Consider the following 26435-nt stretch of genomic DNA (forward strand, 5'->3'; position numbering starts at 1 on the left):
TACGTTTTTCAAAAATTAAAATATTAAAAACTTTCAAGGATTAAAGATTATGATGACCGTTAAACACGTCACAACAGTCTTGTGAAAAGGGTCAATTAAAATGAAACTGTACGTTATTCTCTTACAAGTAAACATCCTTAAAATAAGACACTGTGTTAAAATATATACTAGTATAAATCAGAAAAAACTACAACAATTCATATTATTTTTTTCTTACTTGGTATGTCCAGTTTTTAGGAAAAATAAATATCTTTAAAACTAAATAAATTTACTTCAAAGTTGATTAATAAACCATACCAAAACATAAAACATCTACATACAATTGTAAATGTTAAATCTTAAAAATATAATAGTAATATGATATTTAAAAAATCATATTATTATTATGGGCGAAGCAGTGGCGCAGTAGGTAGTGCTGTCGCCTCACAGCAAGAAGGTCGCTGGGTCGCTAGTTCGAGCCTCGGCTCAGTTGGCGTTTCTGTGTGGAGTTTGCATGTTCTCCCTGCGTTCGCGTGGGTTTTCCGGGTGCTCCGGTTTCCCCCAGAGTCCAAAGACATGCGGTACAGGTAAATTGGGTAGGCTAAATTGTCCGTAGTGTATGAGTGAGTGTGGGTGTTTCCCAGGGATGGGTTGCGGCTGGAAGGGCGTCCGCTACGTAAAAACTTGCTGGATAAGTTGGCGGTTCATTCCGCTGTGGCGACCCCGGAATAATAAAGGGACCAAGCCGACAAGAAAATTAATGAATAAATATTACTATTATTTTTTTCATATAATAGTAAAATTTCACAGGCGTCATGGTGGCGCAGTGGGTAGAACGATCGCCTTACAACAAGAAGGTCACTGGTTCAAGCACCGGCTGGATGAGTTGGCATTTCCAGCCTGATCTCATGAGGAAACAGTATTTTACGTTTTGTCAGTTTATTGGCTAATTCATACAAATTCGTACAAGTTCAGTCGTACGAAAATAAACAATTTTAAAAAGGAGGCGTGACACCCAACCCCACCCCTAACCCCAACCATCATTGGGTGACAAACAATCATACTAAATTGTATGAATTAGATCGTACAAATTAATACGAGTTAGCCACTAAATCAAAAATTTATGATTTGCCGTGAGATTCCGTTGGCATTTCTGAGTGGAGTTTGCATGTGCTCTCCATGTTCGCCTGGGTTTCCTTCGGGTGCTCCGGTTTCCCTCACAAGTCCAAAGACATGTGGTACAGGTGAAATAGGTAAATTAAATTGCCTAAAGTGTATGTGTGTAAAAGAGAGTGCATGGGTGTTTCCAAGTGATGTGTTGGAACTGGAAGGGCATCCGCTGCGTAAAACATGTGCTGGATAAGTTGGTGGTTCATTTCGTTGTGGCGACCTCAGCTTAATAAAGGGACTAAGCCGAAAAGAAAAGGAATGAATGAATTAATTAATGAATGAATGAATGAAGGAATGAAATTAGACAAAGTGTATGTGTGTGAATGAGAGTGTTTGGATGTTCTCAGTGCTCGGTTGCAGCTGGAAAGGCATCCGCTTCATAAAACATAAGTCGGTGGTTCATTCCGCTATGGAGACCCCAGATTAATAAAAGGGCAAAGCTGAAGAAAATTATTGTACGAATGAGTAATATTTCACACTTACAATTTCATTTGTGTTCTTGTTTTTATATATATTTTTAATATTTTTAAAAAATGACTTCTTCATTTCTCAGTATTATCACCTTGAAGGTGAGAAAAAAATTACATATTTTGCAATGAAACTGAGAGAATATCCTAAAGAAAAGAAAACTGTAACTGAGAAGTGTTAAACTAACAAATAAATTAATAAAATTTGTTTTGTAAATCTGGTTTATGCTTAAAACAAACAAAAATGAAACAACAACTGTCATTTCACTGTCAAAAACACATTTTTAATAAAAGCAGAAAACAAACACTAATTAAGAAAATTATCTTAGCTCAAGGATATGTCATTTTCCCTCCATAAATGGAAGCAGACACAGATGGCCTTATCGTCCCCTCTAAACTCCCCTGCTGCCCCTTACAATTTTTTTTATACCACTCCATTGTGTTGTTTCTATAAGCTAAATGCTTTAAAAGGTATAGAAGTCCCTTGAAATGAGAGCAGTTGGATAATTGAACAGCTTAAAAACAGGAATCTAATTGTGCGGGCCCCTCTGGGGGCCAATATTGAACTACCTTATAATAGGCCTGAGATATTCTCTTTGTGATTTATTGCCAAATCCCTGTATTTTTCAATACATTATAGTTTCTAAATTGTGTTTAAATTGAGTGCGGAGGAGCTCGGGCCATTAGGAGATGCAGAAAATGAAGATCATATTTAAATATTCATGCACCCTTTACCTTATTACTGAATCTGAACACTAACAAAATCAATATTAAGTGCAGTTTGACATAAATTTATTTATGAATTTCGACTTTCTAAGTAGCGTATTTTTTCACTCAAAAATGCCTGCTATAATGTAGTAATGATATCAAAACAGAGTGTCAGGGTGCATTAGGCGTTCGGCCTCATGAAGCGCCACATAAAAACTCAGAGCGACCATGTAAAACTGCTTACTGCGCACAACCGTCCCGTTTTACAAACATCACTCATTTTACTGCGCCGCATGTGAAACCGAAGGGAAAGATACAGTCGTCTTGTTTGTCCAAACGATAAGCTGGATTGTATTAGAGCCTTAATGCGATGCGGTGTAACAAGCGATCAAAACGGATGCCCTTCCTTGGCTTCACCTGTCCTTATAACTCACCTTCCTCTGCTCTCAGCCCGCATCTCATTTACATAGCAATACCATGAATTAAAATGAACCCGCAGAAAAGGGGGGGGGGAGACTTACAAAAGCAAACCTACAATTGCTTTTACTTGCTTACGCTCAAAGATTTTGTCTCCTTGCACAAACTTTGAATAACACATCAATGATGTATGGATGGCAAACAACAAATAACAAGTACACAGCTTTTCCTCCCGACAGAATTTTTAAATGTCATTTCAACTTGATGATGAGAGATTTAAAAACAAAATTAAGCAAATTATTCGTTTTCTCACTATTTGTACTTATTTTGCTCTCATTTTTGATCGTTTGTGATTGCTTTTACTTGCTTGTTTTCAAAGAATTTGACTCAAATGACTCAATGGCTGGATATTAATGGCATCACCCAGTGTAAATACATATTTTGAAGTATAGCATTAGAAACGAGTGCTGGAAAACGCCAAATTTGGAATAATGCGAGATATGATAACATATTTGTAAAATAAACTCTGACTAAGCAAACATTACATCCAAGTGACTAATCAGTAGGCCCACATGAAATCTGTGCACACAGAAATCCTTAGATTTTTGCCAATATCAGCTCAGTAACATTATTGAATAATATGCAAATGTTTATATGTTTTTATTACAATACAATGTATAAAGCAATATTTTATCTCTTTTAGTAGATATATTATATGAGAGACTGGCTTTGTTTACAAAACATAATTGGATCTGCTCTGTAAACCTTTCATGTTTCAAGTAACTATACTCTCAAAATAAGGCCATATAAATATGCAGATTTTTTACAAACCTCTGCACAGAAATAGCAAATAATTTCCGCAGATTCTGTCTGTCCCCATTTTGCTTGCCATGTTTATTGTTGGTTAGGATAGCAATACTACAGTCAGCTACTATAACAACTTGATAGAAACGCACCTAACTTGCATTTGGTTTATTCTTTTCTTTTCGTGCAAACTTTGAAAAGATTTCCTTCAAAGATGGAATCCCGGCTAATGAATTATGAATGGCAAAAAATTGTCTTTATTGAAAGAAAAAGACATGAGGCATTATGACATTATGAGGCAAATAAATAAAATAAATAAATTCTCACAGAACCTTTGGAATTCTATTGATTGTTTACATGTTGATCATTTCAATTAGGTAATTTCAAAATGGATCTAAATTATCTGCATCTACAGCTGTCAAATACAAAATACACAGTTTTTCCTGACAGTATTTTCTCATGCCATTTCAATTATAATGACATTTGCTATTTTAATTTTAGTAATTAGATTTTTTTAAACAGAAACAAAAAAAGAGCATTTGCACATCATTTGCTAATTTAAAAATTAGCATTTTTGCCATTCTCAATTGAGTCTATTTGGTAATTGCTTTTAATTGCTTACATTCGGAGACTTCATCTGTGTGCAAACTCTGAAAAACACATCAGAGACATACGGACGGCAACAAATGCTCTTTATCTAAAGCGCAAGACGCTTACATTGGAATTCTTTATAGCTTTTTTTGGTCTTTAATGTTGAGTATTGAACATTAAACGGGGCTTTACTGGGCTGATGCCACATCTCTGGATACAAGATGATGTTGTAAAAGCAGAAAGGGCCGGAAAAAGCTCAGCATCAATCCAGAGAAAGACAGCAAAGCCATAAATCTCAGAGTCACAGCCTTGCCTCTCCTTTTAAAATCATCTAAACAGATTCAAAGAGCTTGATTCGGTCTGTAAGCATCTCTTGTAAAGTCCTTACTCATTGGAAACATAGAGTCAAAGAAGAAAATAAGCTTGTTTAAAGGTTTGAAAACTAATGATATGGGGGGAAAAAAAGACTCAAGCGGCACTTGTTTAAAATCCAGTGTAAGTCATATAGGTCATTTAAAGATTAGTGTGGTTCTATTACTTGGTATTTTTTGTGCAAAATCTTTGTATTTGTCTTGCTATTTTTTCTTTTGGTAGAATTTGGTGATTTCAGTTTTGGTAATTATCTATTTTAAAACATATTGCAATTAAATGATCAGCGATTTTCCTCACAGAATTCTTTTAAATTTTGGTAATTTTGCTGTTTACATTTTTGTAATGAGATATTAGCAAATAAGCTATTTGTTTTCCCCATTACATAATTTTTGTACTTTCAGTCATTTCTATTTTAATAATTTCAGTCCTTTCAATTTGGTTATTATCATTTTATAAAATAACAGATTTATGCTAATTTTAATACTGGTAACTACATATTTCTAAACGGTCCTATTTTTTTTTTTTTTTTTTATTTGTACAGTTTAGAGAATTCTTAACAAATATTAATCCTATAACAAGTTTTCTTTAACCCTAATAGAATACTCTGCTAATTAAAATCCTTTTTGATTTTTCTAAATAATTATTCATTTCTAACCAATAAGGCAAATAACAAATATTGGTGAATTTGTTAATTTTTTTGGCCACTGATTTTTTGACAATTATTCATTCCTAAACAAATGACAGAACAAAACAGTTGTAACTTCAAATGTGCTTATGTGTGGTAATAGAGAGCAGCAGCTTTGAGTGGTCCTGCTTCTGTCCTCTTGTGTACAGTATTGTTGAGGTCAAGACTGTGATGTGAACAGCTCTGTCAGCAGAGACACAAGGTGAGCTGGAAGTAGACAGAGACACTTCATATAAGAAGACACTCAAGATCCACAACACAAACAAACTGCATCCACTCTTGTCCACTCAGCTCACAATGTCTGAATGACCTCATACTCACAGCTGATGATGCAAGAATGTGAAGAAACTGTATTAAAGATAGATTATCGTAAAATCAATCTTTAATTTATTTACTAATTTCTCTTTCTTATTTTTTTTTGTTATAACTAGGCCCACATGGAACCTGTGCGCACAAATTTCCACAGATTTCTGCAGATTTTAGCCCATCATTGGTTCTGTTTATGTGTAAATGTGTGTAAATTTCAATTTATTCAGTTTTTTTAATTAATTTAATTAATTTTTGTATTATTATTGACTAATATGAAAACATTCAATTCAAATTATTCATTTACAATACAGTTTCTAAAGTAATTTTCTGTCTTTTAGTAGATATATTATATGAGAAATTTGCTTTGTTTACCAAATAAAGTGGATCTAATTAGACTTGCATTGTAAACATTAAATAAAACTTAAAAGGCTATTACTTTTTATTTCATATATTAGGGTTTTAGTTATGACACTTCTAAAATCATTTCGCATAAATCCGCAGATTTTAAAGAATATTCTCGCAGAAATAGCAAAAAAATGTCCGCAGATTCTGTCTGTCTAAAGTTATAAGTAGCATAAGTAGATAGATAGATATGGGCCAGTAGGGTACTTCTGCGCCTACTAGTAGGCTCAGAAGGCTGTTATTATCCTTCCACATGTTTAATCAGCTATAGATCACATACTGCTGCGGACACAAGTTAACAAGAATTATTTATATTATTTATTAAATTTACCATAAATTGTGTTTTATTAACATCTACCCCTACCCCAACGCTAAACCCAACCATCACAGTAATGTAAATACAGATCTGGATCTGGAGTCTATTAGTATAGCTGATTAACCATGACAATTATTTATATTATTTATTAAATTTCCCATTTATTGTATTTTATTAACGTCTAAAAGAGCTGTGTTTACTGAAAAAAGATGCAACTTGTAGCATGCTAAATAATGCGGTACTTGATATATTATGTTATATTTGACATGTTTCACATATGAGGGGAAAGAAAGCATTGCTAATTTCTGAAAGTGAACAGCAATGTTTTACTGTTGGATAAAACAATTAGGACATTTCAACAGTGTAAACAATTAAAAATAATACTAACCTGAAAATACTAAGAACAGGGGAACACGGTAAAAAAAAAAAAAAACAATTTATGGGAAATTTTATAAATAATATAAATAATCCTCGTTAACTTCTGGCTTAAGCTGTATGTGATCTATAGCTGATTAACCATTTGGATAAACGATAACAGCCTAATAGTAGGCGCAGAAGGCCCCTACTTGCCCAAATCTATCAGCTGATAACCACTGATAACACCCATTCAATCAAGTGATAACATTGGGAGTGGGTGTATATTAATCAAGTGTTAATCATGTCAAATACACTGTCAACATTTTGTTATAATTATGTGATAATTCTAGTCCAAATCATCCTGTAATATATTTTTTCCTCTGAATTAAATCTCTGTCCTTTCTAAAATATAGAATAAAATAGAGCTATAGATAACACACTGCTGCGTACACAAGTAAACAGGAATTAAATATATTATTCATTAAATTTCCTATTAATTGTATTTTATTCAAGTCTACCCGTACCCTATACCCAACCGTTTCAGTAATGTAAACACAGATCTGGATCTGGAGTCTTCTCTATTAGTATACTTGTAAGCGAAGAAGGACCCTACTGGCCCATATCTATCAGCTGATAATCACTGACAACACTGGAAGCGGGTGTAAAATAATCATGAATTAATCATGTCAAAAACACATTTTGCTATAATTATGTGATAATTCTAGAGAAAATCATCCGGTAATATATATTTTTTACTCAAAATTACATCTCTGTCCTTTCTAAAATATAGGATAAAAAAATCAAACAGTATGCCGCCCTCCTTCCATTCCTCCCAGTTAGTTTGTCTTGGTATTTATTTTCTCATGAATACAAAAATTCCATAAAAGGTGCGTCAAGCCGATGAAATAGTGACATCATAAAGCTAAAGCCATTATAGAAAGATTACCCTCCCCGTTCCCAAATATCAAGATACAAGCGGCTCCCTTTTCATCATGTTGCAGCCTTTTCTTCCTCATTGCTTTATGCGCATTAGGGAGAGCAGCCATATGTCATTACTGTAATACAAGATAAAAGTCAAAAGTTGGACTCTTTAAAGCCGCTTGCTAGGATTAGCAATAAAGAACTGTATACAAGTCTGGGAAGAGCTTAGCGAGCAGAAACCGGGCCTCTAAACATCAGTCAATTTATATTAGAATTTCCATACATGCATTTGCTTGTTACTGTCAATATGCAAAAATGGTGCTTACCAACAAATAAAGCGTAATGTACTCAAGCCGGCGCATCAATAACTGCGTCTGAGCTTTAAAAGAAAATGCAAAAAGGGGAGAGAGCACAAAGACGCCTCCTGTGAAATATATCTCGCATTAAACGCGAAAACGTCAGAAAAATAAAGCTGGCTCTTCGCTCCCATGGCAGAGCCTCCATTCATCTTAGTGGAGACTGTGGCTCAACGGGAAATAAATAGCATCCTGTCAGCTCCCGTATTTCATTGAGTTACACAGTCAGGTTTTTGTGTTATGGACGACTCTCATAGCACAGACCTCCTAGAAGACACATAAGCGGAAGAGGCCTAAGAGAGAGAAAAGAGTGAAAAATGGACTCCAAGTGGAAGATCAATGAAATCAGATTGCGGGCAAACAAAAACTAGCCAAAAGTGACAGTCTGGGCTTCTATCGTGATTTCACATGCTCATTTATAATGCATAAAGTGAAAGTAGGGAAGGTAGACAGATGTGGAGCGTTAACCGCAAGGGAGCGTCTAGAAGTGAACGATGATTGACCGCTATCCTGGACATGAACTACAGGAAAACAGAGGTCGGGTCAGTTGAAGGAGTGATGTTAGCTTTGTGTAATGGGGTTGTTATTGGCTGGAGTGTGTATACAGGTCTACCAAACCTCCGCTAGGCAAACCTCCACTAGGAATGCTGATACTTGTGTGAATCTATAAATATATATACTGATATACTCACTGCAAAGTTCACTTTCGTTCGTCGTTTACACTCAAAAAATAATATTTGCTCCTTGTTAAAGCTACTTATTTAAAACAAGTAAAATGCTGCAACAACACAATTCTTGAGTTTTTTTTAATTGGGACAACTTAATTGTTTTATGCTCAATCCACTTAAATTTGTTAAAACAACAAGGTTAACTTAATTTGCTTGTTTTGGGGTAACATGAAGCTATTGTGTGGAATCCAGCATTTTCTACAGTGTGGATGTAAAGAAAAGTTTAAAACACGTGAGCAGGTGAATGATGTCACTAAACATCCGTAAGTGATCTGCAATGTTGATTGGTGTTTCAATAAAAATGTAACTATGACATTTATATTTTATTTACATTTTGTTCAAAATGTACATTTGCAATTTATTTTACCTTTCAATATCAAAATAAAACCAAGTAAAGCATTACACCGGTTAGACAAGCTTCTGAGAATAGCGATATGTAAAAAACTCTGTTATTTGGCAAACTATGTTTATTCATAGATCTCTTTGTCCAGATGCAGTATAATTTTTACAGCTAGAGGGCGCATATTCACAATAAACAAAGGCGTAGTTTGATGACAATTTGACTGAGTGTGGAATCATGGGAGTTTTTCCATTACATTCTATGGGACACATGCAGACGTAATGATGTAATGGTGCATTTCCACTACAGCTTCAAATCCGAGCTCAGTGCTGGAGGCAACACTATAAAGCTACTGCTCTGGGGTGTGTAAAACTTTCTTATGTTAGCTGCTCTCAACGCTTTGTCCATTCAAATTTAAACCCAACTTTCATATGAATGAACTGAAAATGCTCGCTAAGCTGTGCTCTCAACGTGCCAGTGGAAACACGCGTAAGGCTGAAAGTGCTGAAGCAATTGCTGATAAAAGACTAGCGTAACTGCGCAAAAGCAGCAGAGTTTTTATTATGACACAGTTGACTGCTTCCTTTCCCATTAGCAGCCAATCACACCAAGCGCAACGTTAAGGCTCCTACACACCGGGAAGCTTTTAGTTTGTGTTTATCATCAGAGAATCCGTATTCAAACCTAAGCGCTTTTCAATGGCGTCAAGCTGAAGAGTGTGCAAAATCACTCCTTGACGTTGGATGGCGCTACACAACCTTAAGCTTCTGACACCCGTTTATAACACAGAAGAAGAGGAGGAGAGGAAGTTCACACACTTGTTGTTTAAGTTACTGGTGACTCTAACAAGCATGGATGGTTCAAGCAGCAGCTCCAGCTCTAGTGTTGAAGAAATGATTATTGTTCACCAGAGCAATAAGCTGCTAAACGTTCATATCGCCTCTGGGCATCTTCTTCAATGTGCGCTCGCATTCACATTTTTGAGCTTGAGCGCCTCCAAGTGCTGTTTACTCTAACTTCAGCAGCTCTGTGCACGTGAACAAAAGTGCCGATCTGATTAGTGGAGAAGGTAAAACAAAAAAAACGAGCATGAGGCCTTTTTTTTTTTTAAATGACGCTTTTGCGCCTGGCGTTTTGTGCGTTGATGTGCACAATCACATTGACACCCTTTATTTATTCACAAGGCGTTAAACGTCGATGGAAAATTCGAGCAAAAAATCCCTCGGTGCGCACAGGCCTTTATGTTACAAAAATGTAAGGCGCACTATGCTGGCTTTTTTTTTTTTTTTGACAATATAAAAAGAAGCGCGGTGCGATTTTTATGTCTATATAGCAACAACTGAATCAGCTGTGTATTGTGCGCGAGTGTTGCTGTTGATATTGGTATAATTTAAAAATGTAATAAAAATGTGATATTCAAGATTTGGGATTCATACAGCTCTAAATAACTCAAAACAGCAACCACAAGTCTCTCCTCCATTTTCAAAAGTCATACAAACACATTAAGCACCTCAACGGAAACCCCGCCTCTGAGTTCATATGATTGGAGAATTATAAAGATGCGACTGACGTCATAAGCTTTTTCTGCTTCGAGTTGACTTTTTTCAACAGCGAGCTCATGGCGTTCAACGGCAAATCCCGAGGCGCAGCAGGTGGTTGAAACGCAAGGCACAGAGGACGCATAAGCAGCATGTAATGCTCGTAGCCATTAGTAAATCATTCAAAAAAGGCGCTTCTCTACGCAAATAGCGTGTTCAGAGTGATCGGCCCCTTATGCAAAAACTGTGTCCGTGCTGATTTTAATTAGTTACACTCTTCAGTTTCAGCTCTTTTGTGTTTTTACACAAACTTCTAGCATTAATAGATTGAACAAAATATAAACCAGAGATTTCCATGTCAGAGGCGGCAGAGCCACAGGGCCACACCCATCCAATAAGATAGCAAAGTAGAAACTCGGTTTGTCAGGTTTATGCTATTTTTGATCGTTCACAGTGTTAAATTGTCTCATTTGCTTAATCCAACAGCAAAACTTGTTAAAATACTAGTTATTGTTAGCTTATATTTTTTTAAATATCACATCACATATTGAATATCACCTAATTTCTAATGCTATAAGGTTGCATCTTTCTTCAGTATCGCACAGCTCAATTTGAAAGTAATTTTTTAATAAGCTAATAACAGCCAAACATCTTCCATTTAAGACACAAAACCTAGTTTATGTGTGACATGTGTCCCTCCATTGCAGAAATTCAGCGTGCAACGGTTGCCATGCGTCTGATGTTGGTGAACTCTAATGCTTTTTCCGGCATTTGCTCCCGCAGGTCTGACATTCAAGATCTCTCAATTATGTATGAACAGCAAGCAATATCCTTTACCGTCATGCCCACACAACATATTTCATCTTCCTGGGCACAGATGCCCAATCAAATTCTCCACATAATTATGATGACTTATTAAAAATGAGCCCAAACACGTTATTAGGAAGACTGCAGTTAGTCTCAGTGGCCAAAATTATTTCATTCATTAAAACAGACTCTATATTTAAAGCCGTGAACAATAGACAAGAGCTCACCGAAAGACAACAGGTAGACTCCTGAGAGATTTAGGGCACCGCTAACATTAGTCAAAGTGTCAACGTGTCTAAAAGGTCGAGAAACAAAGCAAAGTGGTTAGATTACATATCGGCTGAGGTAACTGGATATTACGAAAAGATATATTTCATGTCTTTTTTCAAACAAACCGTACGGCTCAGACATGACTTACTGAAACTCACTGAAAATGTCAAATTTTTATTTTTTTTTTATTGGTCGTATAAATGGCCTTTTTGTGGCTGTGGTTTCCCGGCGTACAGAGTACAGCCACATCTTGGGAATACACAGCTCGGCGGAGAGAAAACATCTCAAACACCATGTTTATCTGCCACACAACATGCAGCCATTAAAAATACATGAGGCTACCATCCATTATTCTGTCTCCGAATGGCAAAATCTGCATTAAGCTTGAAGAATCCTTCTGTTTTAGGATAAATAAATAAAACAGGCACTTAGAGATTCCTCGTGCTTTATTATAGAGCGAAGGAAATGCATGAGTTTGCAGAGAAGCGGGAAATGTGCTGCGCTTTCTAAATATGAATGAATAAATCAAAGCCTCTTCAATTAGGGTCTTGCATCTTTTCTGTTAATTCAAAAGATTTTGCCACTTTTCTAAGGAAGTGTATTTAATATTTAAATCGCTTTTTACTTTCTCAGTGCCCAGGTGATTTCTGCCGCAATGTGCCGACCAGGGGTTGTCAGTTGTGATTTGGGTGTTAAGAAGTGGCATAAATCTGACATGGAAAAAAAAAAAAAAACTTAAAAATTTAGCAACATGAGACAAATGGAGAAATGCATGGCAAAACAACAGAAAGCAGAACCGAGTACACAGTTTTACCATCAATAATTTATATCTCTCACATCCAACAACTTCTGTCCTGTTTTCGTGCCTCTCGTGTGTAATTTATGGCTCTCAACATAGTGCGTCTTAAATTTTTGAAAGATCTGTCAAAATGGATTTGTTGTTTTTGCAGATAATACAGAAAACACTATCAAGACTTGTTGAATGTGCCTTTGGAAGTATAGTGAATATGCAGGAATATTACAATATGCAGAGTTTAGTGTGTTATAGTGCTTTTAAAACACCATTGACATCATATTATTCAATTTTCCAACTCGTTGTGGCTGCAAAAATCTATTAAAACCTTAATTTGACTGTAAAAAATGCTGATTTAACAGCTTGATCACAGAGAAGCCTATAACTATGGTAGAACAGTAACTATAAAGTTTTAATAATCATTCTATTTCTATGAGGCACAGAGGAACAATAGCACTGGAATCGTTTTCAGAACAATTATTTCCAGCTGATGAATGATATAAACACAGACAGCCAATCAGATTCAGCCCAAATATAAACAGCTTAAGCATTTAAACAGTGGTCAACCATACAATTTTTGTGTAAATATCTAACTTTTATAATTGTAAATGTATTACATAATATAAATATAGACGTTAATATAACAATTTAACACATAATATAATAAAATAAAATACTAATGTATTTTTCTATCACATTTGTTATGGGTTTGCGCTTGAGCTTTCTTTGTTGTTCTATAAACCACTAAACATTTTAAAAAATACAAAACATTTTTCATGATTTGTTCACACTATATTACTTTTAACCAAAATGTAAGCAAAATATGGGCAAACTAAAAGTTGGGTCAATTTTTTTGCTAATAAAAATTTATAATCTAAAGTTTTGGGGTTTTTTTGGTCCATATTTTATTACCTGAATTTCAGTCGAAATAGTGTGTAATGTTTTGTTTGCGCTTTTTTCCCCATGTATAAATTTTCAGAAAGACATGATTTATTTTACATTTTCCTTTCACTCCAAGAGTCTAACCTTTTTTGTAATCAACATTATGTCCAAATTCTTTCAGCCGGTCACAGCTTGTACACTCATATAGATTTGTAGGCTATAAATCTAGGCTATTTCAACCCAAATTTGCTCAAAACCCATATGAACTAGAAGTGTTGACTGTGACTATTAAATGAGAAAACAGTGGGCGTGGCCTGTTTTTTCTGCAGCAAGCTGATTGGATGTAGTAAAGCAGACATTTTATTCAGAAAGCTCGGGAAATGGGTTTTTAAATGGGAGTTATTACAACCTAACAGACACCTTCCCCTCTTCATTTCTGTTTGTTGTCAAACACGAGAGTTGGAGTGCTGTGGTTAAGTGTTAACCATGTCCAATAGCTCAAAAAAACTTAACATTTGTGTATTTTTCGATTTTAATTTATATTACAAGGGCAAACTTTTTTTTTCTTAATGACATGAACAGATGAATTGTTCACCACAAAACTGGCAGTGAGTGCTAACAAAATCATATAGTTAGTTTTGATTTCATTTGTACTTTAAAATATATGGACAAACCAAACTGTTGGGTTAAAGCTGGTCTAGAAGTTTAATAAAATAAAATTTAATAGTGAACCTGTCATATTCCAGAAGGGTTCATTTAAAACTATAACTTCCACATATCCTGCTCCTCATAAAGCTCTTCCGACAACTAATTTAGACAAACCTGCATTCAACAAAGCCATAAAGGATAAAAAATACTGCATTATCAAGATCAGAGGTGCTGCTTAGATTAATGGTAAAACTTGAAGTGGGCCTAACAAGCACACTTCAAATGATTAGCTTTCTGAATGTGAATGAGGAACGGGGGGTCTTCCTCTCTGACACGGCTGACCTGCTCTTGTCATTACTGTAACCCACAAACAACAACTCTCCATCCACTGTAATTGCTACATAATTTAGCAGATGCAGTGGATGTGACCTCCAGGTAAACTTATATTTACTTTGCAGCTGTTAATGACTAAAGCTTTGATTAGCTCTTCTCTTGGAGGATGAGGATCCCAGACCTCAAGCTTTGTTTTGTTCAGTCAAAGGAGAGCTTTATATCCATGGAAGCAAGAACGAAAAAAGAAAAAGAAAAAAAGACTGTCTTCTAATTAAGATGGGCCACTTATCAGTTTGAAATTTGTTAAAAAATTAATAGTGCCTTTAAAATGAGTGTTTGGCTTGAATCGTGTAAAAAAAAAAAATTGGTTTGCCTATATTATTTTGTTATTACATCAAATTAACCCTACAAGTGATTTTAACTTGCATTATATTGAATTTAAAAAGCTTATGGCTTAAAGGGATAGTTCACAAAAATAGAAAATTTACTCATTCTATAGTAGTTTTAAACCTTTGAGTTTCTTCTTTGCTGAACACAAAAGACGATACTTGGAAGAATGCTAAAAACCTGTAACCACTGACTTCCATAGGAAAAACTATGAAGAACCGAAGCTGCATTAAATAAAATAATTATGTAAAATGTAAAAAGAGAAAAAAAACATGACAAAAGAAATATATTGCATTTTTATTTTAATATAATAGAAAATAAATAAATTATTTTTCTTTCATTCCTTCGTAATATTTTCTGCATTGATTTTTTTTTATATTTTAAACTTTATTAAATAAATGTATTTCTTATTTCATTTATTTTTTATATTCATAGATCATTTTTCTCTACCTACATTTATATAATTATCTTTTTATTAATACATTTATATGGATAATTATGCATTTATTTTATTTTTTTCGGTCTGGTACTCCATTTTAAAAATCTTTCTTTGCGAAGTAAAGAACTCAAAAAAGATTTTTAGGTGAACTATCCCTTTAAACAAGATGGAACAATTTAATAAGTTAAATTAACATAAAAACTTGCTTTTGGTTTTATTGATCATATCATTTTTTACTGTGCAGTTTCTCTTTCTCTGTCTTTTAACTTGTTTAAAATAATCTCCGTCAAGCTTTGACAAGGTTTTTGTGCATTAGTACAGAATTGTGCATTAAATCTGAAAGGAATATGTGAATAAACATGGAATGTAGTAAATTAATGGGCTGTTTTGCCTGAGGGCAGAAGGGAGGACGGACCCCCCATGAGTTCATTTTTCACGGCTTTGGTTATGCTTTCAACACTAATTGAATTTCAGTGTACATTCTGAAAAGTCTTTATTAGAGTAACTTTTGATGCAAATCATACCTGATCTATAAGGGGACTTTTGCCCATTAAGTGCATTCATGACATGTTCTTTCTGGTTTTATCTTGTCCATGTCATTATCATTTGTGCTCACGGCCAAAATATTACCCTGTGAATTAGGAAAAAGGTAATAATGCATTTATAAAAAATAATAATTATGTTTTAATCTGAGATTTAAAAAAAAAACTCTAATAAATGTACAAATGGATATTATACATGCAATAAAAATTACTTTTGTTGTTTGTTCAAACTACTTATTTAAAATGAGTTGAAACAACACAATTCTTAAGTTTTTTTGGGACAGCTTTATTGTTTTGTTCAATCCACTTAAATTTGTAAAAACCATTAAACTAACAATTGATTTGAGTTGCATTTTTACAGTGTGCATACAATCACAAAATGTGTGATAGAAAATATATGTTCATAACTGTTTATATCAGATGCCCAAAGTAGGGCCTGCGGGCCAAATTTGATTTGGCTCTCCATTCCATCTGAAAAGAGAGGAGATGATGCAGAGTGTTGGAGCGAATGTCTTTATTCCTTTATGAGCTACAAAAAAAGACAACTGAAATTAAATGATTAATTAAATGTTGTAAATGAATCAGACTTTGCTCTGCAAGCAAATCAAGGTAAAGGCCGGAGCATTTCGACTAGTGTATTCTGTTTGTTTTCACAGTTAAGTTAATTATAAAATGTTAAATTATGTAAATGATGCTGGGTAAGTTAATGTGATTTAAAGCAACATTTTGCTTGTTTTTTTTTTTTTTTTTTTTTTTTTTAAATATTACCAAATGAATCAGGAAATTCCCCTTGGCAAATTTATTGTAATATGGTTTTGGTATATATTCGGCCCACAGCCCTGTCAAGTTTGGTTTTGGCCCTTTATAGAAAAAAGTTTGGGCACTTCCGATTTATATACAATTGAAGTCAGAATTATTAGCCACTCTTTGAATTTTTTTTTCTTTTTCAAATATTTCCCATCTGATGTTTAATTGAGCAAGGACATTTTTACAGTTTGTCTGATTTATTTTTTCTTCTAGAGAAAGTCTTATTTCAGCTAGAATTAAAGCAGTTTTGAATTTTTTATAAACCATTTTAAGGTTGAAATTATTAGCTCCTTTAAACTATATATATTTTAGATAGTCTACAGAACAAACCATCATTATACAATAACTTGCCTAATTACCCTAACCTGCCTAGTTAACCTAATTAATCTAGTTAAGCCTTTAAATGTCACTTTAAGCTGTATAGAAGTGTCTTGAAAAATATCTAGTAAAATATTATTTACATCATGGCAAAGATAAAACAAATTGGTTATTAAAGATGAGTTATTAAAACTATTATGATTAGAACTGTGTATAAAAAAAAAATATTTTCTCTGTTAAAGAGAAATTGAGGGAAAAATAAGCAGGGGGCTAATACTTCTGACTTCAACTGTATATATAATAATTTTTAATTCTTTTTTAAATATTTTCCAAGTGCTGTTTAATGGAACAATATTTTAAAATCATTTTGATACATAATAGTTTTAATAACTAATTTCTTTAGTATTTTCAATTATAACAGTACATACAATTTTATTGGTATTGTATTTATTTTTATTATATTTATCAATATTTATTTTGCAAGATATCAATATTCAGCTTAAAAGACCATTTGAAAGAATACCTATGCAAGTTAGGTTTACAGAGTAAGTCATTGGGCAATAATGATAGCAGTTTTACTTCTTTCATTCTAATAATTACAGCCGAATAAAAAAAAAATTAAACAGAATATAATAGCTTACCTAACAAAATAACTTATGATAACGGTCCAAAAATCATGTTCTCCCTGTGTTCACGTGGGTTTCCTCTGGGTGCTCCAGTTTCCCCCACAGTCCAAAGACATGTGGTATAGGTGACTTGGGTAAACTAAATTGCCCATAGTGTATGTGTGTGAATAAGAGTGTATGGATGTTTCCCAGTGATGGGCTGCAGCTGGAAGGGCATCCGCTGCGTAAAACATAAGGTGGATAATTTGGCGATTCATTCCGCTGTGGCTACCACAGATTAATAAAGGGACTAAGGTGAAAAGAAAATGAATGAATAACGGTTCAAAAACAAGCACACTCAAACTTATATATATGTTATAGAAAAATATTAAATATCAATTTTAAAAAGAGATAAAAATCAACTATAATAAACTAAAATAAATTTTAAAAAATTTAAATTGTGCAAAATTCTGCTTGGATTTAATTGAATTATTTTTCAATTTCTAAATATGTTTGGAGACTAAAATATTATTTTAATTAATATATCTGTTTAATAAATCTGTTTTGTTTGGATGCACCAGAATACATTGCCTATTATAACTGAGAAATGGATACTGAGCACTAGGGTATTTACAGAAAATATATTTTATGTGTTTATTACTTCAAATGAAAAAGCAAAATGCAGAATATGTAAAGGCAATTTTTGCAATATGTGCCAAAAATATGACACTAACATGGCAGCAAATCCCATCACTTCCAGATGTAGCAACTAGATAGCAAATAGCTCAGCATTTACAACATTTCTCCATGTTTCCATCAAGCACTTCCACTGGTATCTTAACTCTTCAGGCACTGATCTGTCCAAAGAAACAAAACAATTTTCCGTTTGCTCTGAAACTCCTCTCCTGGGGCCATGGGAGCCTTTGGGTGGCTGTCAGACAGACGTCCAGCACGGCATCACACAGAATCATCTTATGTCAGAGACGGGCATCTCCAGCCATTAGAGTTTACCAGCACATACTGTCCCCTCAAACACCGACGCCCATCCTCCATCAGCCAACAAAACAACCAGCCTGCCTCTTGGTCACCATGCCACATCTATTCAGATCAGCACGCATACACAACACCGCAGCGGAAATTGGTCTTTTGTCACTCAAGATTAACAATGGTTTCCAAATCTCCACGGAAAAGTCTTAATCACTGGGTAGGTTTTCATGGACATCAGTCATCTAATTGTTTACCTTATTCTGAATAAGATAGTATGGCAAAACTTTACAACAGGGTTGTATTAGTTAATTAATTTACTAACAAACAAGCAATGAACAAAATAGTACAGTATTTTTGCAACTAAGTTTGCAAACTAAGTTTGTTAGCATGTGTTAAAACAGTTCTTTGCGATAACTAATGTTAACAAGCATGAATTTGTATTTGAACAATGCATGAGTAAATGTTGAACTTTGATTAATTAATGATGTACACGTTTTGTTTATTATTAGTTCATGTTAGTAAATATATTGACTAATAATAACAAACAAGAGCTTATTGTGAAGTGTCACCGACAATATCAGCATTAATGCTTACATAAGTTGCTTTTATGATACAGCACATTGATGGATTAATGGCACACATTATCATGTCCCCGTGTACACGATGACATTTAACATACCCTTCAGCATATAGTTGGTCTTAGTTATGGTAGGGGAAATCAGTTGGTCTATTTTGATAGGACAGCATGATAAAAAAAAAAAAGTGAAGTTGGAAAAAAAAAAGGGCATGGGATCTGAAAGGTCTGCGAGTCGGGTCTCTAACTCAAGACCCCAACAGCGACGTTACGTGTATGTCGGCACACTGCCCATTAGGCTACCAGTACCAACACTTGTAATATGTTTTGCATTGTTCACATACTACTTGACATACATTAGTAATCTTTTTGTTGAGAATGAAAAAATTGTAATAATTATATTATATAATATAAATCCACCAATTAATATGCATTAACACCTGATATACTTAAATATATTTAATTAATTGTATATATTATGTATATATGTGGGCGATGCAGTGGCGCAGTAGGTAGTGCTGTCGGCTCACAGCCAGAAGGATGCTGGTTCGAGCCTCGGCTGGGTAAGTTGGCGTTTCTGTGAGAAGTTTGCATGTTCTCCCTGCTTTCGTGTAGGTTTCCTCCGGTTTCTCCGGTTTCCCCACCAGTCCAAAGACATGTGGTACAGGTGAATTGGGTAGGCTAAATTGTCCGTAGTGTATGAGTGTGAATGAGTGTGTGTGTGGATGTTTCCCAGAGATGGGCTGCAGCTGGAAGGGAATACGCTGCGTAAAAACGTGATGGATAAGTTGACGGTTCTTTCCACTTTGGCGACCCTGGATGAATAAAGGGACTAAGCCGAAATGAAAACGAAAGAATGAATGTATATATGTCCCCTATGGCAATGGTCTACAATTTTACTGTAACACATACAGTTTTCAGTGTTTGATTTTTACATTTTAGGAAAGCTTCCAGTTCAGTTAATAATTTGACATGCTTTACATGCAAATACATTAAATAATGACGGATGCAAATTCATGCTCAAGCCTTGCTCTTTTGTTTGCTCTCAAACTGCTGATTAGCAAAAAATAATCAAAGGTTCTACAAGATGGTAATCATGCTACATGTCTATGCTGCATTTCGATAATGTGGCTAAAATAGGAATACTCCAGATGTCTTAATCTGATTTAGTTTTAGAATGACTTGCGCTGGGTTAAGATCATTGAAAATCTTTACATGCTAGATTCTTCGTCAGTGTATTGCCTTAATGTCAGTGTCAGAATACTATTGTTCACATAAATGTGACTCAAGGTGACGCAAATGTGCCTTGCATCCAGGATGCTCAGCACACTTTTAAATAGAAGTGTTTTAGTAAAATCTATATTAACCAGTTCCACTAAACGCAAGAAGACAGGCAAAACAGGATGACCATTCAGATAGGTTCAAGAGTTGGTCAAAAATAGACCCTCAAATGCATCATTATTGGCGTTTGTGTATAAACACACTGAAAGTGAGACAGAATCTGCCAGATGTCGCTAACAGGGAGACGCCTGACTCGATATTTCCTTTGTTGTTTGGTCAGGAAAGGGAAGGTTACTGTAAACCGACTTAAGAGTAAATAATCCCCACGTTTCCATAGCAAAGTCATAAACAGCCTGGAGAAACAAAGGACGAGAAGACAATAAATCTAACGATGGTCAATTTTGTTTAGTTTCCAAAGTGTTTTCGAGGGAAATTCTATTTCAAAACAAAAGAGACCTCATTTTTCCATGGAGAGAGGAAATCAGATGTTTCAGAGATTTGGGAGCTTCTTTTTTTTATTTCTTGAAATGAATAGACCGTGTATTTTTCCTGGCAGACCTGCCCTATGTTGTGACAGATATATGTGGACAATGTTTTGTTATTCTGTCAAGAAACTTCCAGTTTAACAAGACCTGTTTTAAGGGCTCTGCCGCAAGGAAGTTTCAAAGTTCAAGACTATCGCTTGGCTTTCGCTCAAAATGTGAGAGCATTGATCTAAAAGAAAAGGGTTGAAGCTTCTTGTTTAAACTGTGAACTTCAGATGTACAATTAAACAGTAAAAGACTAAATGAAACTACTCCTAGACCTCAGGAGGGTTAATTTTACAGCAAAAAGGTACTGAAATTTGAATTAAACAAAATCTGTTTGTTTCTAAACAAAACCAACCACATTTTCATAGTTCATTGGTCTCTCAATGTTCAGTAATGATGTAATAGGGAAATTCTGCATAAATAATTTGAACTAAAAGCTTAATATTATTTAAATTAACTGCAATTTTAGGTGATGCGTTAAATGTTTATGTTTTACAAATACTGATATGTCCCGTTCTCAATTAGAACAATAAAGTAAAAACAGGATTATTCTGAAATACTATCCAAATAAAAAAAAAAAAATTCCAAAATATCCCTTAATATCCTTCCCTTAATAATAAATAAATAATAAAAAAAGACTCAACAAATACAAAAAAACACCTCTCTCACTAGTTTCCGTACACCAGCATTCACAGCCATCCAATTTACAGTTTAACCTTTTACCTTATCTGAGTATTTAGTAATTTTTAGGAGATCATATATGTAATGGAGATACCCAATACAAACAAATGAATGTTGAGTATTAGTCGTCCATCGCTGTCAAGTCCTCTTGGTTACAATAGCATAAAAATGGAGTCCAAATATTGTATAAGTCTTTAAGTTTCCCTTTAACTGCATAAGTCAGTTTTTCCATGGCGAGGTTGTTAGTCATTTCTTTAATCCAGAGTATATCCAAATTAAAATTAACTATATTTTAAATTTGGACACATCCATTTTTCTCCATTAAAAGGATGCATTTATTGGAATTCATTTGTACATGAATTATTTGTACAAATGCCTTTACTGCATTTTGACCATCACTATGACTTTCTGGTGCTAATTTTTGTGCATCATGTTGAAACACTGATTAATTTTTTTAAAGAATAAAAACAACACAAAAGTAATTGAAAATAATTAGTAACATTACAAATCTATTTACTGCAACTTTGATCAACTGAATGGGTCTGTGCTAAATGAAAGTAAATGAAAGAAATCATTTTAAATATCACACAAACTTCACCCTTAACCTCTTATCCAGGTAGAGATGGCCAGTAAAACATAGCATGACTGTCTTACCGCACTAATACATAAGCAAACAGCAGACTCTTTACCACGTGTCATATGCGCAGCGCTGTACAGCTTACGTGGCTTTTGGTAGCTGAGAGACATGATTATTCAGAGGTAATATTTTATCTTAGCAGTTTGCAGAGCTTTGTTTGCCGTTCTTTCAAGCCGGGGATAAAAGAGCAGCCTTGGCGTGCTGGCTCTGATTATGATCTAATTGTTAACATTCAGTGTGCCTTATTATCAATCTGGTGCCTTACAATGAGCAGTTAGTGCTTTGTTAGTGTTGGCAGAAGGCTCTGAGAGAGCGATTCTGCTACCGGTGGTGCATTACAGAAGTACTAGTTAGCGCTAAGGTGGCATGAGAGGAGCCCCTGCCGCCAACGACAACAACAACAACAAACAAACAGGAATTGATGGCAAGCGTTTATTATCTGGTTTAATTGCTCATCATCTGGAGGATCTGACAGTTGTGGTTAATGAGAGAGAGAGAGAGAGGAGAGAGAGGCGCAGGCTGTTGGCAGAGGGCTTCACAGCACAGAGGATGCAGGGAAAGAGGAGGGAGACTGGGGGAGCTTGACACCCAGATCTGGAGCAACTCATTCCAGTCGAACAGAAGCACTGGATGTAAGCGAAGTCATTTTCTAATCAAAATTTCAGCCTTTACTTTACTTCCACCCAGCTCTTCGGAGGTCTATTTAACCTGGATGTCATTAACACACACACACACACACTCTCAGAGATGAATTGAGCTCCGTGTGTAATCAGATGGTGAACACACGCAGGATATCACTCTTCATCTGGGATACAGGCCTGGATGGGCTTCAGAAAAGACCTCCCAGATTCTGCAGAATCAGGCATGTAGAGAAGAAGTTCAAACTGACAGTCACCAGAACAAGGCTTTGGTTAAATGCTGTATTGCACTAAAGCACACTTTTATTATTTACATGTATCACATCATAAACCAATTTGCAACGCAGTGGCGCAGTACGTAGTACTGTCGCCTCACAGCAAGAAGGTCGCTGGTTCGAGCCTCAGCTGGCGTTTCTGTGTGGAGTTAGAATGTTCTCCCTGTAATCGCGTAGTTTTCCTCCGGGTGCTCCGGTTTCCCCCACAGTCCAAAGACATGCGGTACAGGTGAATTGGGTAGGCTAAATTGTCCGGAGTGTTTGAGTGTGTGTGGATGTTTCCCAGAGATGAGTTGCAGCTGGAAGGGCACCCGCTGTGTAAAAACGTGCTGGATAAGTTGGTGGTTCATTCCGCTGTGGTGGTCCCGGATTAATAAAGGGACTAAGACGAAAAGAAAATGAATGAATGAATATCATAAACCACACTTTTTAGTGTTCTTGTGGTTAGGTGCATCCCACAATGCATACCTATGCACTATTCTACGACATTTTGTAGTATGAATACTCTAAGCAGGGCAATCACATTAAAAATTCGGAAAATATCTGTACTTTAAACACCCGGATGATACTTATTCATTTGATAAAACAAAAGTGTGTTATGTTGAACATACATTCACTCAGTGGTTGCAATTTTGCTCATAGGTAAAGGGGAGAAGCTTTAAGGCATTAAAGTTAGATTGTTTATTTTTAACTGTGCAAGCGAAATTGTCAAATTGAGATGATTAAGCCACCTCCAGATTGTGAATACCATTTTCATAGGTAATTTATTTGGTTAATTTGGCAACGTCATCTTGGAAATGGTTTGATTTTCTGTTTAATAAAAAACATTTGGGACGACACAAAACTCAAACATTTTAAGTTTGAGTGCATAAGTCAATAAGTGCTTATTGTAAAATTGCACAATGGTTCAGATTCTTCTCTGAGAGTGGGAAGGAAAACTATGGAGTGCTGTGACCCGGAAGTGAGTGAGGTTTAGTGGTGGGAGTGTAACAGAGATCAGAAAATAAATGTTCAGGTAAGAGCCTTTCTTCTCTGGCCCCGAAAAGCACCTGTGGCACTCTTGTAGGTGGACCCAACTCCCATGCTGGAGTGGAAGAATCCTTGTTTGTGTGCCTGCCAGTACACCAGAGACAGAGGATGATGAGCAGAACTGGGAGGGGTTACATTGGTGCCATACTCCAGATGGGAGCGATAATTAGTGCGTGAGAAAAACTCACTGTCCATGCCCTGGTAGGTAAAATCTTCTATCTGTTGTTTTCTTAGTAGTGGATCCACCTCCCATTCTAGAATTGAAAGCCTGTTTGGAGCATGCCAAGTAGAACCAGAGGGGTTACATCAGTGCTTTGACAAATGAGAATGAGGTTTAGTTATACGATTGGAATGGAAATCAGCTGCTCAGAAGTGATATAACAAATCACTAACTGTACATTTGAAGTAAAATCATGACAAATAAAATAAAATGTTTCTTGATGATCCTCTGTTTCACATAATGACTTCTAAAAGGTCACGTGACACTGATGACCGTAATGAATAATAATGCTGAAAATTCTATGCGACACAAGAATAAAATATGTATTGAAAATATATTAAACCACAAAGCAGAATTGTAATAATCTTCCATAAAATTATTTTAAATGTACTTTTGATTAAATAAACTAACTGGATTTAGATAATCATCATAATGATTATGGATTGCATTATTACCAATAAATGAGCGAGATGTAGAATTAAATTCTGCAATGTTCAATATTTATGTGACAAATATTCCTTTTTAAATTATTTTTTCATAACCCACCACCAAAAAATTATATATTATTCCCAAGTTCAAAATTAGATTTGTAATCTTGCATTTTCTGAAGTGGTCTCCGACTTCTGGACCCCACAATTATATTACAACAACATGAAATATCCATCATATGTCTTGAGCTATTTTTAAAATCACTCTGTAGGATACACAGATGGGAAGTTGTAGATTAGTCCTAATGCACAACCACAAACAGTTGTAACATTAGTCTTTGTTACACAATGATTTATCCAATAAAAACTACATTTGTGAATGCAAATAGCCTTAAAGTGCAATCTCTTCATACCACTCTTGTGGCTCAATAATAAAAAAAGATTTTTCCATTAATTTCTAAACATATATGTTAAATTGAAGACATGAAGAAAACTGCTTCATCAGCTCAAACTTACTAGGAGGGGCACAATGCCAACGGGGAACACCCTCCCAAAAAACCACCACTGCTAAACTCATTCACAAACATCCCATTGAGAAACTCTGGCACTGGTGAAGCGCAGCATATGCCTGCGTTCTGCCTACTGCTGCAGATACGCACCCGCACACATGGGAATCATTAGGGCACACAAGTTGGCGAGTGTCCCTAGCAACCAGCTGCATCAGTTTATGTTTACCTTCACGCTCCTACCAGCTAATGCCATGAGTACATCTGCTACTGTGCAACGAAGCTGTGGTTACATGCATGGTTGACCCATGATTCTGTAATTGCCCAGCAAGTAAGATAAAGAGTCAGAGCGTAACCACCAAAGCCCTTCCAAAAGCCTCTTTCCTCTGCCAGCTCTGGTGCTGCTGTGGAAAGCTTATTCCTCAATCGCTTAAACAAACTGAGCCGCAATAGTAAACCTGCTTTTACAAATCTGTGCAAGAAATATGGACACTGACTAATGGAAGCATATATGTAAAATGCCAAAGAAATCTAAAATGCATTGAAAATATGAAAATATAAGGTAATTTTTGGACATTAAACATTGTGATACACTTTTGAACCGCACTGCATATATAAAACATATTCAAATCAAAATAAATCCCAATATTTTAATAAACCACAAAATAAATGTTGATTATACATTGTATAAAATATTAAATGATTTTACATCTTTATATTTTATGCACACTCTACAAGTCCAAAGACATGCGCTATAGGTGGATTGGATTGCCTAAATCAGGGGTGTCCAAACTTGGTCCTTGAGGGCATATGTCCTGCAGATTTTAGCTCCAATTTGTCTCAACCAACCTTGACAGATATTTCTAGAAAGCCTAGAAAGTGCTTGATCATCTAGCCCAGGTGTGTCTGATTGGGGCTAAATCTTTTGCAGGACACCGACCCTCCAGGACCAAGTTTGGACACACCTGGAATAAATTGCTGACAGTATTTGAGCGTGTATGGTTGTTTCCTGGTACTGTGTTGTGGCTGGAAGTGCATTCATTGAATAAAACCTATGCTGGAATAGTTGGTGGTTCATTCCACTGTGGCAACCTCTGAAATAAAAACTAAGCTGAAGGAAAATGAATGTTTAAATAAATACAGGTCAGAATAAATCTTTTCAATTAAACATAAATTACTTCTTTTACACTATATTTTGACATGGGCGACACTATAGCTCAGTGGTTAACACTGTGCCTCACAGCAAGTTCACTGGTTCGAGTCCAGGCTGGGTGAGTTGGCATTTTTGTGTGGTGTTTGCATGTTCTCCCCGTGTTCGTGTGGGTTTCCTCTGGGTGCTCCGGTGTCCCCCACAGTAA

General features: G+C 35.3%; 1 protein-coding gene across 9 annotated transcripts in view; it reads right to left on the reverse strand.

Moving 5' to 3' along the window:
* Positions 1-3781: 3781 nt before the first annotated feature.
* The window catches only part of ciroz (ciliated left-right organizer protein containing ZP-N domains), a 54627-nt gene continuing 31973 nt past the window's right edge, over positions 3782-26435 (reverse strand). For 2 of the 9 annotated variants that reach the window (XR_012398580.1, XM_073939126.1), the window contains one exon: positions 22402-23276. The gene's annotated coding sequence lies outside the window, so the exon portion shown is untranslated. Of the gene's footprint in view, positions 5401-6522; positions 8148-15831; positions 16033-22399; positions 23277-26435 lie in introns of those variants that run through there. The other 7 variants (XM_073939122.1, XM_073939120.1, XM_073939125.1 and 4 more) reach the window with 7 other exon arrangements.

Source organism: Danio rerio, chromosome 23 (genome assembly GCF_049306965.1).
Source record: "Danio rerio strain Tuebingen ecotype United States chromosome 23, GRCz12tu, whole genome shotgun sequence".
NCBI classification, from domain to species: Eukaryota; Metazoa; Chordata; class Actinopteri; order Cypriniformes; family Danionidae; genus Danio; species Danio rerio.